This window comes from Centruroides vittatus, unplaced genomic scaffold (genome assembly GCF_030686945.1).
Source record: "Centruroides vittatus isolate TY-2023 unplaced genomic scaffold, ASM3068694v2 contig_747, whole genome shotgun sequence".
Classification (NCBI taxonomy): domain Eukaryota; kingdom Metazoa; phylum Arthropoda; class Arachnida; order Scorpiones; family Buthidae; genus Centruroides; species Centruroides vittatus.
The window spans coordinates 714,967-730,047 of record NW_027122483.1 but is presented as its reverse complement, the minus strand read 5'-3'; the positions used below and the strand labels follow the sequence as shown (position 1 = coordinate 730,047).

The following is a 15,081-nucleotide window of genomic DNA, read 5'->3' as shown; positions in this document are numbered from 1 at the left end:
ACTAAAAATTAATATCAAATTTTCTTATACCAGTTATGTAATAATAATATTTCTATATCTTATAAAATTAATAAAATATAACAAAATTTACTTAGCTAATGCAAACAATAAGACAGATAAAATTACTGATGCAAAAATATACTTACTTTTTTACTGTAACAAATCAAAACTAAATTTTGGGCTATTTATATAATTTATTTAATTATTTTAATAAAATTATTATTTTTTTAAATCTGGCACTTAATACATACACTGCAATGTATCTGACAAACTATAAAAAAAATCTTACTCTTTACAGACAAAGCAGCTTCTAGAGTTTATCTGACAGCAGAATATATTAAATACAACCAAGTCTCCAGATCGTGACATGTATTCATAAATTCATGTTTTTGTGGTGGCAATCGTGAAATTTTTCATAATAAAAAATGTTGTTTGTCGCGTTTACCTTGAGTGATGGCAAAATGCATGAATATTCAGTCTCACAATGAGTGTCATCCACATAGGATGTCTTATGACATTTTTGTGTTGTTTGTGTCTGGTGAATATCATGGCACATGCCTCGTTATTAACTACAAAATATTATTTTGACATAGTATTTTCATAAAATTGTTTTGTTAAATATTGTAAAACAAAAGCTAAGTGGTTCTCAAGTGCTTGGGATATTTTCTGTATATAAGTATCTGTATATCTAGGTATGTTTAAGCAAGAGCACAGACTTTTACAGAATTTAACATTTTCACAGAAAATGTTGACAGGATTGAATAGGTAAGTTCAATTTGTGCAAAAATTATAAATTGCATTTGTTTACTGAAAACGATGGCTATCACATTTTCATTCAAAGAAATAAAAGCCATAAAAAAGACAAATGTTTTATGAGCTAAAATTAATGTTAAATATTAACTGATTTAAGAATATAAGTTGTAATAACTAAGTTATATACCAATATTTTTTAATGGATGCATAAGAAATTGCTGCAGGTAAAAACAATAATTATATCTAACATGATATTTGGACAGATGGAATAATGAGCTAGAGCAATATAATTAAATAAATATTGATAGCTTAAGTTTTTTTTTAACTAATGCTTGCACACAAAACTTCAATATAAAAACTTTCTCACAGTAACAAATAGGCCAAATGTTTTAATCCAAAATTACAAGTTATTTAAAGATAATATGCAAATAAGATATACTAAATTTCCATGATTGTAAGATGCCGCGAAACAATTTTGGGGAAATCGCGAAGGGGTCACCATTTCAGGCAAAGCAGATGCACCCATCCCACTGAATGTACATTTGATGACTAAGATTTGCCATTTTCTGAATAATTGTTTGTCAAAAATTGTTTTGGTAACAGTAGCCTATATGTTAATTGTAGTTAATTTTAAAGGATTCGCAAGCAATCTAAAAAATCGTAAACACACTCATGTAAGAAATCCTGAAAAAGTTTGAGAACCACTGGTTTGAAATCTAATTTTAAAAGTTCTGTTATGAAGGGAATAATTTTTAAATAAGGAAATTTTATCAAATTTTAAATAATAAGGTAGGAAAGTGATTCTAAGACATAGCTTGACTTCAGTAAACAAAAATAACCAAAACAGAGTGCATCTTAAAATCAAAGAAGATATAAAATTTCAATTGAATCATAATTAAAAATACAGTCAACTCCACATAAGTCGACACCCGGATAACTCATCACCGGTCGGTTACGTAGTGAATTTTTTGTGGTCCCGACCAACTTACATAGGCATTAATGTTATTAACCATAAAAAACTCGGTTTACTCGACATCGTTTAATACGTCACCACTGGATAAATCAACATACTTTTTCTGTTTCACACTTTTTAGAATTCTGATAAGTTGACTCCCCCCCTGAAAAATGAGTTCACACCACACAGCTTATTGTACGGTGTGAACTCATTTTTTTCAGGAGGGGAGTCGACTTATCAGACGTCAAAAAAGCGTGAAACAGAAAAAGTATGTTGATTTATCCAGTGGTGACAAGTTAAATGATGTCGAGGAAACCGAGTTTTTTAACATTAATAACATTATTGCCTATGTAAGTCGGCCGGGACCACAGAAAGCCGACTAATTAACCTATGGTGATGAGTTATTCGGGTGTCAACTTATGCGGAGTCGACTGTATTTTAAAACATCCATTTCACTAATATTTACTTCATATTTAAATGTCTGTTCCAAAATAATATAAACAAAATTTAAATTTATACTTTAAACAATAAAAATATTTACATAAGGGTATGATTTTTATTATTATAATATTTTCTCATTTTATTTAAATAATAATTTATTATTATTACTATTTAAATAAAACAATTTAATTTTCATTTTTATAATTTAAAATAAAGTTAAAAACATTGAATTTTGTAGAATAATTCAATTTAACTCAAATTCATTATGCTTAATAAATATGATAAACCATTAAATGATTATTCATAAGATAAATATTTTATGCAATATCAGGAACAGGTATTTTTATGATATTACAATACATAAACTTAAAGTAGCTTAGTAATAAAAAACAATCCATAATTGACTCATTAAATTAGTACCTAACTTAAAGATAGGTACTAAAATAAAAAAAAAAAATCAATGTGCATCATATATTTTAACATGATATACTACGATATATCATCGGTTGGTTGATATCACAAATTATATAACAAGAGCATCAGTTGTAAGAACCGATTATATAGACACTGTTGAAGAAAATATTTCCTTGGTAAACTATAGCATAGAGTATAATGTAACAAAGTAAAGCAGACAGTGATTTAAGGTGGCTATTGTTCCAAGCAATTTGCTCATGATTGTTCTATCATGTCCTTGCTTGAACTTTATGGGATAAAGTTAAACTGTACTTTTTAGTATTTTAACGTTATTGATTCTGCAATGTAAATACATTTTTATTTTGGAACGTTTCTTCTATTTTCGAAAATTTTAGTTTTAAGTTATAATTTATTATTTCGGTAAGTTTTTTCGTATGGCAATATTTTATATTTTTCAATTAAATTTTGTAATCAACAAGATTACATTCAAATATTCGATATCTGGTAATCTTTTGATACTACTAACAATTAAAAAAAAAAAAAAAAAAAAGACAAACTAAAAACAAGTGTTAAACAGCTAATATAGCTGTTTAACAGTTGTTTTGATGACTATACTTGATATTGAGTTGCCAGACCTACATTTTAAATTGTTTTTTTATTTTTTGAACAAACAGGATGTGAACTTATTTACATTGTACAGAAGAATATTAAATTTATAAAATAGATAAAGTATAATTAGAATTTCCTAATTATGCAATATATCAAAAAAAAGAAAAAGGAAAAGACAAAAAAGTCTGTTTCTTTGGATAATAATTACTGTTTAAAAAATATTTTAGAACTAATTATGTACTAAAAAACAGTTTAAATAATTAGAATTTCAATTTTTGCATTTACTATTTTAATAAAAATTAAAAAAATATTCAGGTAAAAGAACAATTTTATACTGTAATTCGTCTAGTTTAAATCAAAAATACTGTATAACATTCTGTTATCGAAAACATCGATGAATTCAAATTGAGTTGAAATTAAGTCTGACTTTTCAGAATCATTAGCAAGTCTAGAAAATTTACAAGGAACTAAATATCATACGTATTACACCATTGAGTCACGCTTCAGAGAAAAAATTAATTGTAACATGCAACGACAACAAGGTCAGTAACACAAATTCTTAGATTTCAAACAAAAGCGCTCATTAAATCAAAACTTAAATTTAAGTGAAATTAAAACTTTGTTAGAAATCACGTAGAAATTTTTATTTTCGAAACAAAACCTGAATTCCAATTGACATAAAATTAAAAAAGAATCATTTTGCTTTATAACACTGGTTAAATACAGTAATAAAAAAAACTGTTTAGTTCAATGACTCATCAAAATTTCCAGTTATATCCATCAGAGTTTCATAATGTAAGTTCATTCATGCAGAAACTCATAAGACCTCACAATACAGTTTAATTCTTTTTTAGGATTTCTATTTTTCACACAACACAATAAGACTAAGTTTTAAAAAGTGAAAATTTTGAATTATAAAAAAAAAAACTATTTTTAAATTTATAGAATGGATGTGAATTAAGTTCTCACAAACTTTTAACAGTATTTATATTATTCATATAAATCCAGAGATTGCATCTAATCGAATTATTAAAGGCAGAATTCGAAAGATGATAATTCCTGGAAGAAATCATTTTTATTATGCTATAAAATTAAATTTATTTATAGCACAAATGTTACAATAATATGCAGTATCAAATTACATAATGAGATCAATATCATTAAAGTTTCTACTTTAAACATATGTTAATAAAACAAAGAAACGTGGAATATTTGCAAGTATGTTAACTAATTTGATTTACATCAATAATTATTATAAATACACGAAAACACACATGCACATGTGTTATATGCATGTGGGGGATTGTGCGTGTATGTAAGCATGTACAGGTAAAGTAAAACAACATTAAATTGAGCAAAAATAAAAGATTGAAAAAGGAATCTTACTTTACACGTTAAAAAACCTGATTATTATTCAGTTAGATAAATTATAACAAAAACTTTCACTCAATAATTAACTCTTTAAATCACAATGCTTCTCACAATTTACAGGAAAGTAACTGTCACTTAATTAAACATTAAATAAATTTTGCAGTAATGTTAGCATAAGCATGCATGCATTGTGTTAAATTGTGATACATTTTATGTAATTCACATTAACTAGTGCACAAATATAATTTGAAATATTTATGTCATTGTTCTATTTTTTCAGTTTGCTGTACTATTTTTAGTAGCATGCAATATATAGTAAATTAAAAACATAATACAGAAAATTTTTTTCTGGAAAAAAAGAAAATTCAATTGCTGATGTTTGTTTAAATAATATATATTAGAACAAAAATCATATGTCCACATGACATTCAAACGGGAAAAATAGGTTTATCCTAACTGAAAAGTTAATTCATATCTGTTAAATTTGTCAAATGCTTTATGAATTAAACTAATAAAAAAATGGTAAAATTTCCCTTAAAAAAAGATTAATTATGTCAAAGAAATATATAATTAAAACTGTTATTCCCATGCAATGTGTTCAGGAATAAAATATCAGAGAATACTAAAAATTTATCACCTATGATTTTGTTTCTGTAAAATTCATTCCATAACTGATAATATCTGTTATTGATTATTAATAAAATGTTTTTAAAATTAACAATTTTAGTTCCAAAATAGATTATTTGTCCTATCTTGTATTAATCAATTTATATTTTGCTTCAGTAATAATAATAATTCCCATTTTTTACTTAAAACAAGAATTCTTAGCTGTTTTTTTTTTATCATATACCACTTTTGGCAGACTGCTAAAGCCTGTGGATGTGGATCCTCCTTCTAAGAATATTTTTAAATTCATAAAATGAAGTACATAAGATTAGAAAAGATCAATATTATTGAAAAACTGATTTTTATCTTTGTATGTCATAATTATATTTTATATTTACTAAATGTAATTAACGCTGGCCACGAATTTTTATTAATTCTTTACTTTAAAAATGATTATGTAATTACTTTTCCCCATCCAAATTCATGGACTCCCAGAAATCTATCCGTGGACCTCAGGATAAGAACACTTGATTTTAAATAAAGAATATCTTAGACATATTTGTTAAGGATTTTTACATTAAAATAATTCTACTAATAGTTAAGTTGGATATTTTTTAAGAATTATTTTGCAGTAAATTATTTCTAGAAGACTAATTTATTGAATAATTTTGGAAAGAAAAAACATTTATATGATAACCTTCAAGTCAGTAAATAATTTACTGGAAATCTTCTAATCTTGTTAGAACTTACACCTACTGAGAACACATACATCATCACTTCCTCTTCCTCAAAATAAATAAAAATGATTACTGATTTCAAAAATTTATGAGTAATAAAATCAGTTTTTCCAATTATTATACTTGTCTCATTCAACAGGAACGATTTATAATTATATACGTTCTTTAAACTTCATTTATTGAAATTATAATAATAAATATTAGATATAAAACATTTATTTGTCATTTACTACAGTTGCAAAGACAATATAATGAAATAAAATTTGTTTGAAATTGTTTATTATTAACAGCTTAAAAGAAATCTCCAAGAAAGTTTAAATTAAGAAATACATTATGACTGCTAGAATTTTTCTTCAAGTTTTGATGCTTTGATTAATAAAACGAATAATTGTATTATCGCATGAAGCAACTACCTCACAAGGAGTTGAAAAATCATATCACAAAACACTTTTAAAGTAAATAAAAAGATAAGCAGCAGAAGCAGCAGCAATCTTCAATGAATAAAATAGTTTAAACCTGCTATTAATAAAAAAATTTTAAAAAAATCTGATATATGCAAATGAAATTGTTCCAATTTCTACACCTAATACAGCTTGAAAGAATTTTCTCTGAGATTTTTCATGTTATTAATCATTTAATTCGAATTAAGAATTATGAAAATTATTAGCACATAACTCCCTCTGTTTATTGAATTTCAATCAATAATTACGTAACAGATTAAACATATTTCAATAAACATCAACACACTCAGTTAAGTTTACATTCCTTAAATCTGCAATGAAAATTTAACAAGGAAAACAAATTTTTTTTCCATTATTTTTTCATCTTTGTTCGTAGAAACTGTAAACACAATAACAAGCTTCTATATAATACATTTTTTTATCAATAGGGGAAAAAAAAGTCTTAATTTAAAGATACTACACAAATGACTTCAGTGCCAATTTGATATTCGTTAATGATGTCGGGATTTAAATAAAAAAAACTCATATTAATTCATTAGCACATATTTCCATAAATAAATATAAAAGATATTATTCTATAATTTATTGACTATTTGATAAATCTGCAATTATTTTTAGTAATTTGACATTTTACTAAAGCTAGCTGACACAGCAACTGTGCAGTCTTATAGTTTTATCTAAAAAATTTTCTACAAATATATTTAGATTTTAAAAACAAATATATTATTATTATTATTAAAATAATAAAAAAATCTTATAATATGACCTATCAATTAATATAATAGTTAGATAAATGTGTATGATATATTTATAATATCAATTGGATCGAATTACATCTTTAGTTATGGAACTGTTTACAAATCTAAACAACAGAGTATAGAAAAAAAAAAATGAAATAAAAAACATTTGCTCTGGTTTATAATAGATTAATTAAAGAGGTAAATATATTTTATAATGGAATTAAATTAAGATTAAAATATGATTATGTAAATATGTTAGTTAATTAAAATTAATTATTAAATTAAAATTGCATATTTTATTAATAAAATTTTATCAAAACTTTTGTCTTCTAGCAATTTTAAATTCAACTGCATGTAAACAAAAAAATTTTAATAATTATATGTCTAAACAGACGTTAAGTAATGAAATTAAGTAGCAAAAGTCTAACCAAGTTATAGCCCAAAAAATCTAGTGTTTACTCGATTAATTCAGTTATTTACATGTTTACAAAAGTAATAAAACATTTCAATATTAATTTTTATTTTGATGTGTTCACAAGTTATAGAAAAAAACTTTTATGTAACTAAGGTTAACACTTATAAAATTCTTGTTTAGTATTCAAATAACATTTTTTATTTTTAAATCTACAGACATTAAGAATAAAACTTAACAATGGAGTTTGAAAAATTGTGAAATTATCTGCAATATTTACAACATGGTTGTTGAAAATAGTATATGTTAATTTAACATTGTGTATACATGTGAACAGCAATTGTATATATTTATTAGTAACATTTACAACAAAATGAAATTGAGCATATATTAGCTTATTCGAAAGGAAAAACAAATAGAGGTGTTTTACTGAAGGAGCAGCTGTGCTCGATTCGCAACATTTAATTTCGTTTGATCTTCAGCACCGTTTAGCTCACCTCAAAGCTTTGTGTTTATAGTCTTCTAATATAGCATCAAGTATTCTCAAAATTGAGGGCTTATTACACACTACATTCTTTTCCGCAGTCATAATTACCTACATGATAGTAAGTTCCACAGTGGAATGTTGATTTGAATACAAATATAAAACAGTATTTATAAATTCCTAAAAATTTTTATAATTATAATGCATAGTTCAGAGTTTAAATTTTTACAATAAATGGTAGAAGATTGAAAAGACAGAACGATAAGTTATTAAATAATCTATTATAAATCTTTAGTTAAATATTTCATAATGAATATGTATAATACTTCTCAAAATAGTCATTAAGACAATTCACATAGTAAAAACTATTTACGTAGCAATATATAATCAGTCATACCAAAATATAAAACAACAAGAAAAAGCATTCTTGGGAGGTTCCTTTTCAAATTAAAAAAATTAAATAAATAAATAGAACTACTGTTTACATAACTTTGAATCTGTTGGAAGAAAATATTGGGTTGTTCGGAAAGTTCGTAGCGATTTTTGATAGCCGACAGTTGAGACAACCCGATTGACGCAAAAATGATTAGAATTGTACAAACCAATGAATATTACGATAAATGACCTTGAGACGCGTCCGTTACAAAAAAACCGTTAAGATTATTCAAATAGCGTTTAATTTGGCTCATTGCAAAAATGGATGCAAACAACGTGCATTATCGACACTTGTTTCTTTTCTTTTTTCGTGAACGCAAAAATGCTGTACAAACAGCAAAAAAGATATGTGATGTTTATGGTGGGAGTGCTGTATCAGAATCAACTGTTCGAAAGTGGTTTGCAAAATTTAAAACGGGTCATTTCAGCCTTGAAGATGCTCCTCACTCAGGAAGACCTCCTGTTATTGAAGAGGACCAAATCAAAGCATTATTGGATGAAAACCCTGATTACACAACTTGAGAGATTGCAGAGATAGTGAAGTCATCAAACAGTACTGTATTTCAACATCTAAAGAAGCTCGGATACGTGAATCGTTATGACATTTGGATACCTCACGACTTAACGGAAAAAAACTTACTGGATTGCATCTCCATTTGTGATTCTCTTGAAAAACGAAATGAAAATGACCCTTTTCTGAAGCGTTTAGTGACAGGTGATGAAAAGTGGATCATTTATAACAACATCAGCCGAAAACGATCGTGGGGTAAGAAAAATGAATCACCATTAAAAACTCCAAAGGCCGGTCTTCATCCAAAGAAGGTCATGCTCACTGTCTGGTGGGATTGGAAAGGAATCCTGTACTATGAGCTGCTTCCACAGAATCAAACAATTGATTCTGATAAGTATTGTTCCCAATTGGATAAGCTGAACATGGCAATTAAAGAAAAACGTCCGGAACTGGCCAATAGAAAAGGCATTGTGTTTCACCAAGATAATGCCAGACCTCACACGTCTTTACGAACACGCCAAAAATTATTGAAACTAGGCTGGGATGTTTTACCCCACCCCCCTTACTCACCCGACCTTGCCCCGTCGGACTACCATTTGTTCCGTTCTCTACAAAATTCCCTTCATGATAAAAACTTTGATACTTTGGAAGCTTGCAAAATCCACGTGGATCAGTTTTTCGCAAAAAAAACTGGAAAGTTCTACGAAGAGGGTATCATGAAGCTGCCCCATAGATGGCAACACATCATTAAAAACAATGGCGCATACATAATGGAATAAAAGTATATTTTTAGTAATAAAACAATTTCTTTTATTTCTCTTAAAAATCGCTACGAACTTTCCGAACAACCCAATACAAACAAATATTCTTCGTTTGTTGTAGGTTACACTGTAGTAGCGACTGGTTATTTTATTGTTTGAATTCTTCCTAAATTCACAACAGATTTTAAAATAAAATGAACAAATAAGCACAGTTAACAATATATAACATTATCTTCTAGACTCAATACTACTTTCAGCAGTTTTCTAAACTGACAATAGTGCACGTCACTTCTTTTCAATTGCAAATAAACTATTGATAGCAACTGAAAGCAGTTTCATTTTATTTAGGTGAAAATATTTTATAATAATTTTAGAATATATAACTAAGAATTTTCTTTATCATACGATGCTGATTACCAAAACCTACACAGTTACACGAATTTAGTTCTCTTCTTTTACTAATATCAACTGATTGCTTAATTTTTTTCTATATTTTAGTTCCTATTTTTATTTTATGTTATACATTATATAACAACTTGTTTATGAGTTGACGTTTTTAAATTCAAAAAACCACAAGAGAATATATTTAAATTTATATATACTGTATATAAAGAGTTTACAAAGTAAACTAATGTGTTATCTCAATTTACAGTTTGGCATTAATCAAAATTATACATGATGAAACAAAACTAAAACAGTACTCAAATTATACATTAATTTCACAGTTTTCTTTTAATGATTTAAAGTGAAAGGAAAATCAACTTTGAATCATTTAAAAATTTATTAGTTTGAAACAAACAGGATATTTTCAAGGGCATTTATTTCTATTGACATGTCTGCAACAATCACAAAGTTTCGAAGCATTTCGAAGCCACTTTTTACATCAGCATCCGTTTAAAGTTTAAATAGTTTTGAAAGTTAAAAAACATTTTATTGCAAAAATATCCTTTAATAAAGAAATTTATACATTTTAAGAGAATATAGTAGATAATCAAACTAAACACTCAATTTGGTACCATCATTTGTGTCTTTTCCATTCATAAAAATATAAAATGATAGCAGATAAACAGCAATAGAGAAAGAATAAGCTTGAAACTTTTAGTATTGATATCTGCTCTATTATCAAGATTCAAACTTATACCCTACATTTTCTCACCTAATTAACATAATTTACGTTGAATATATTTTCCTTTTGAAAAGTGATCCATTGTATATTTCAACTTTTAATATAGGAAGTAAACATAATTGAAAAATTAATTGCTCTTTAATTAGTATCACAAAGTATTATAAAAAGTAATTAATTCACTTATTTGAAAGAAGTACTACAGAAAGAAAATTTTAATAAAATCTTTATATTTTACAGTTTAATTTTATAAAAATTTAATGTTGTTGTTATTTGCACTGTCAGAAATTTTGTATAAATTTACTTTTGATTAATAATTGAACATATATTATCTAAATAAACATTTGCAGTGTTTACAGTGCGCACAGAGGATCTAGGTATCAGCGTGTGTATTATATTCTTACATATAATGCCTAATAACAAAGAATTTAATATTTATATCATAAATCAATTAATAAATATTTGTTTCATCTTCATTTGCAATTGATTATTAGTAATATTTACAGGTACACAAAACAGACAAGATAAAAAGAAATGTGAACTGTTATTTGTTAATAATGCATCATTCTGTAAAGATGGGAAATAAAGATAATTACTGGTGTTTAACCTTGTTTTTTTTTACCATCTCACTTAGTCATTGTAATGTTAACCTTGAAAAGTTTCATTGTAAGTTTCTGCTTGTATACTTAATACAATAAAATATAAATAATGAATAAAGATACATAATATTTAAAAATATCAATTGTACAATTAAACCCTTGATATTTTCAAGCTTATGTTGAAACATCTTTTCAGAAGTAATAATTGTCAAAACAAAAATTTATATAAAATAACATCATTAGAATTTCTTATCTTTTAAATGTGGAACTTAAATGCATCTCGAAGCTATAAAAATCCAATATTCTAAAAACATTCTTTACGATAACCTTGACCTCCTTTTAATACTCCATTATGCATTTTAATTAAAAACTTCTAATGCTTTATTATAATTCAATATTTTCATTATTGAATTTTGGAAGGAATTCCCATTACTGGAATTACAAATAGCTAAATTTAACAAATAAAACTTTGACAAACTATTTTCCAATAAATAAACAAACAGGAAGTTATTTCTTCAAACAAATTGTACAATAATAAAGCTTTAATAGTTCAATAAATTCAGTTATTTTAAGTTTTAATTTCTTTTGAAAGTATTCCTATAATAGTTTGGTCTTTTTATAAAAAATAGAAAAAAATTTAAATACCTTCTAAAACCGATAACCGGTGCGAACTATTTTTCTAAATGGCGAACGTTTTCATTGCCCCTCCTGGGCTCTTCCTCAGGCCAATTCTGGATTTGATCAAATCCAGAATTGGCCTGAGGAAGAGCCCAGGAGGGGCAATGAAAACGTTCGCCATTTAGAAAAATAGTTCGCACCGGTTATCGGTTTTAGAAGGTATTTAAATTTTTTTCTGTTTATACAACCCGGTGTGGGAGAAGTGTTAGTTATAAAAAATAGTTTGGTATTCTAGACCAAACTATTTTTATAAAAACTGTTCATTTAAATCATTTTTGACTTCAAGTAATATTAGTTTGAAAAAAACATAATCCATATTGTTTACATGAATATTAATTTATATTTATAGTATAAAGGTTCAAATAAATTATATATCATCTAAAGGTTTGTATGTTATAATTTTCTAAGTAAACTGATGATATAAAATTGTACAGTACATATTTATTTCTACACAAAGAATATATTTATTTCTAGTTAATTTTTAATTTAATTTGAAATATTTTACAGATAAATTAATTAATCTTAAACAAATATCAATTTCTCACTGCAAATTTTTACATTATAGAATTAAATAAGCAGAAGATTAATGTCATAACATTTTCAAAACAAATGCTTCATATCATATTTTGTTGAATATAAAGCTTTTTGTTTTATGTTCTACAAAAACATTTTCTGTTTATTTACTAAATGTTCCTCTTTCAAGTACTTTTAAATTTTAGAATTTAAAAGTACAGTAGAATCCAATAATAGAGTCTGTGAAATAATGCTGTCTCAGATTAAAAAAAAAATCTTTGATAAAATGGATGGTCACAACCATCTCAGATTAAAAATTACAAGTATAAATGATTTATACAGTGTATCACTTTTAAGATCTTTTTTTTTTACACCTTATTGAATTTAATCACATATAACAGCAATAATATTTATGTCATATCCTATATATTAACACAGCTAATACAGGGTGATTTTTAATTCACACAAAATTTTAAACTTTAATAACTTTTCAACTATATGAGATGAAAAGAAAATTCAAAAAGTGCATTATACAGAATTTATTGCCATTTAATGAATTAGGTTTTAAAAATGACTACCTTTTCTCGCAATAATAGTTTTTAATTGATGTTTGAAACATTCAATAATAATAAAAGTCTTTCTTGGAATCACTATTATTTTTTTTATTGTGTCTATCAACCCTTCAATAGTTGTAGGAGCATTGTGATATACTTTATCTTTAAGATAAACCCAAGTGATTTCTTTTTATGGGGCTAAGTCGAGGCAATAAGACAGTCAGCCACCAGCATATTTTCCATAATCTAATCCGATTACACACTTCTCAAACATGCTGTAAAGGGTTTTGAACACATGTTTCGTGCAAAGGGGCCTTCACCATCTTGCATAAACCAAGCACAACGATGTTTACGCCCAGCAACCATTTTGGGATAAAACTTCTTTTCCAATAATTCAACATATACAGCAGAAGTAAAGTTCTTTACGAAGAAGAATGGTCCAATAACTCCATTAGCACTGATAGTATACTAATAGTGCACCAATTGGAGAATTAGAATGCAGTACTTTTGGAATTTTATTTCTATCTCACTTCAGTTGAAAAGTTAAAGTTTTGCATGAATTAAAAAAAAAAAAAAAATTGCCCTGTACATACAATAGTTTTAAGAATAAAAATGTATATTATTGCAGTGACACTAATATGAATGATGTGTCATATAAAAGTTAAATAATGAACAGTAACAGAAACAAATCATTTTTAACATGTTATTGTTTTAAATTTTTTTTATGAATTATACTGTAAGAAAAGTAGTTTATTCACTTATAGGTTTCCCTTAAATAACATAGAACCTCACTTAATCAGGGCTTTCTAAACAGAATGATATATTAATAATTAAATACAAGCATAAACGTGTTTAACTTTTTTCATTCCCAAATTTAAATGATAGAGCAATGAAACATTTTATAGTGCAGCAGCTAGAATCAAAGAGCACTGATTTTTATTGAAGAGCATAGAAGGGCAGCAATGCTATATGGAAAAATATTTTAACTTTATTTTTCAACATATGTTCCATTTAAGTGCTAAATTCAATTTGCTATTTTTTTTTTACATTTTCCAGAACATTTGAACACCCCTCTGTATATCTTTACAATATAAATATTTTATTAATTAAATTATTTACTTCTACTATATTCTATCTTCACGTTCTTTAAAGAGTTTTTATATTATTAAATCATACATTCCATTGACTCAATTCCACATAACTGAAAATTTAACAATTTCAAAATCTATACTAATATATAGAGGTAACTAAGTTTGGTTGTAACAGGTAATCTCCGAAACTACTCATGCCGATTTCAAAAATTCTTTCACCAATATTTAGGAATGGACCTTCAGGGTGGACATAGGCGTATATATTATTCCGTTAAACATTCATATAAATTAAAAGATAAAAGCCTTAATCCTAGATGTTATGTCCAACAGATGGCGCTAACTCCGACGACCTAAGTTTGCTTTTCTGTGAGGCATTATGCTTTTCTGTGAGGCTGAACTAAAGCAGATCATCTTCTATCTATCTATATAAATAGAAATGTAATGTTCATCTGTTCCTACCGATTCCTTTGAAATTTTGACACAACGTTGCATTTGAATAAACACAAGTTTTTACATAATATACATGTCGAAATTCCCCACCCACCAGGGGAGATAGACGGGATTAAGGCTTACCATGAAGAACTCTGCTTCTATTATACTATTTTAGATGCGGTTTTTTGCGTTTTAATAGGGTACGTCAACAGAATATACATTAAAAAGGTATTTTTCGATATTCCCCGCGGGGAGTGGGACAGGAATAAGACTTACCATGAAGAACTCGGCTTCTATTTATACTATTTTAGATGTGTTTTTTTTTGTTTTTGATTGCGTTTTAATAGGGTTCGTCAAGAGAATGTACACTAAGAAGGGATTTTTTAAAATTCCCTCCACGG

At 26.5% G+C, this 15,081-nt stretch overlaps 1 protein-coding gene across 4 annotated transcripts in view; it reads right to left on the bottom strand.

The window, feature by feature from the left end:
- The window catches only part of kuz (zinc-dependent metalloprotease kuz), a 49,979-nt gene that overhangs the window by 18,124 nt on the left and 16,774 nt on the right, over positions 1–15,081 (bottom strand). The gene's annotated exons all lie outside the window — the stretch shown is intronic.